Genomic DNA, 2,427 nt, shown 5'->3' with positions numbered 1-2,427 from the left:
TTCTCTCGCTGAACTCTCTCTCTCTCTCTTTCTCTCGCTAACTCTCTCTCTCTCTCTCTTTCTCTCGCTAACTCTCTCTCTCTCTCTTTCGCTCTCTCGGTCTCTCCCTCTCTGTCTTGTTGCTTTTGAGAAGTAAACATCTGTCTAAATAAACTTTCCAGACTTGTCAAATCAAATCAAACCAATTTAAATTTCTCTCCCTCTCTCTCTCTCAACCTCCCCTCCTCCCTCCTTCCCTCTTCCCTCTCCCCCCCCCACCTCCTCCCTCTCCCTCCCACCTCCTCATCACCCTCCCCCTCCTTCCCTCTCCCTCCCACCTCCTTCTCACCCTCCCACCTCCTCCTCTCCCTCCCACCTCCTCCTCTCCCTCCCACCTCCTCCCCTTCCTCCCACCTTCTCCTCTCCCTCGCCCCCGCCATCCCTCCAACACCAACAGCGGAACCACGGCGACCTCAACGACACTCTTTGACACGGCTGCAGCTGGACGGGCGCGGGAAATTCAAAAAAGGAACCCACGCGAACCCACACCATGATACCACTGTGTTTCCAATCGGGCCTGCTGCTCCTTTTCCTGCTGCTGCTGCTGCTGCTGCTGTTGCTAATTCTCCTCTCCTTCTCTCCTCTTCTAACACTATCATTTTTCTAATTCCTTCGTCTCTCTCTCTCTGTCCTTTCTTATGCTGCGAACTCCCCTGTCCGTCTTTCTTCTTCTAACACTTCTGATTCTCTTTTCCCAATTCCTTCGTCTCTCTCTCTCTCTCTCGCTCTCTCTCTCTCTCTCTCTCTCTCTCTCTCTCTCTCTCTCTCTCTCTCTCTCTCTCTCTCTCTCTCTCTTCTTCTTTAAATAAATCTATGCAGAGTTTTTTTCTCGAAGCTTAAATAATATGCACATTTCCTTTAAACTCTTCAGACAAAAGTTTTCCCGGACACCAGGCTTCCATGAAAGAGACCCTCATTTCGAGAGACCCAGACGGACAGACAGACAAACACACACACACGTACATACACCTGAAAAAGCTTCTTTCCCCCTTCCTTTTTCCTCCTACCCTCCTAGCCCTGGCAACCCGTTAGTAACAGCTGAGGCAAGAAAATAATATATGGTTATTCTTCCTCTCGTCCTAATGTCAACACTATGCATATCAGTGGTTGAAGAATAGAAGACCAACGTTGCCATTTTTATGAGACATCATAAATACACAAGCTTCCTTTATCTCTCTTTACACACACACACACACACACACACACACACACACACACACATACACGCACGCACACACACATACACGCACGCACACACACATACACACACACACACACACACACTACACAGACACACACACACACACACACACACACTACAGACACACACACACACACACACACACACACACACACTACACAGACACACACACACACACACACACACACACTACACAGACACACACACACACACACACTACACAGACACACACACACACACACTACACAGACACACACACACACACACACACACACACACACACACACGCACTACACACACACACACATACTACACACACACACTACCCCCCCACACACATACACACACACACACACACACGCACTACACATATACATATATATAGTATATCGGTCCGTTCCGAGAGAGGGCCAAGCGGATAGAAAGAGTGCCAAGACCCCCTCGTTTCGACAGCATGGCACCTCCTTGTCATATATATATATTTTTTTTCAATTATTTTTCATTCGTTCTTCCACCTCATTCTCCTCTGCTCTTTTCTATCATTATCATTATTATTCCATTCTTACTCTGCCGTTATACTTGGCATAACAGTATATCCTCCGATTTCCCTTCGTCTGAGAGTATGTCATGTTATATAATACTGAAATTCATTACGTTCTATGCATTCGGCTTTACGTAACCCTTTGCTTTACAATAAACCGTCGCCAATGAAACAAACAAAAAAAGAGCAAAAACTAAGTAAAAAAAAACAATAACATAACCACTTAACAACAACAACAACGTAGCCAGGAACGCAATTCTTCAGAAATCGAGAATTTAGCACAACAATAATAACTCCACATGACTAAAAAAAAAAAATAATAATAATAATAAATAAAAAAATACAAAAATAATAAAAATGATGATGAAGTTGATGATGATGGTGATGACGACGATCCAAGACAACGACGGTGATGATGATGATGATGATAACAACAATAAAAAATAGATGATGATAATAATAACAACAACAATAAAAAAGTATGATCATGAAGTCGATTATGGTGATGACGATGATCCAAGACAAAGACAAAGAGAGAAAGAGAGATAGAGAAAGAAAAGAGAAAAAGAAACAGAGAAAGAAAGAAAGAGAGATAGAGAGAGATAGAGATGATAATAACAACAATAATAAAAGAACACCACCCATC

This window comes from Penaeus vannamei, unplaced genomic scaffold (genome assembly GCF_042767895.1).
Source record: "Penaeus vannamei isolate JL-2024 unplaced genomic scaffold, ASM4276789v1 unanchor243, whole genome shotgun sequence".
Classification (NCBI taxonomy): Eukaryota; Metazoa; Arthropoda; class Malacostraca; order Decapoda; family Penaeidae; genus Penaeus; species Penaeus vannamei.
The sequence above is the reverse complement of the archived record's forward strand: the minus strand, read 5'-3'. Positions refer to the sequence as shown.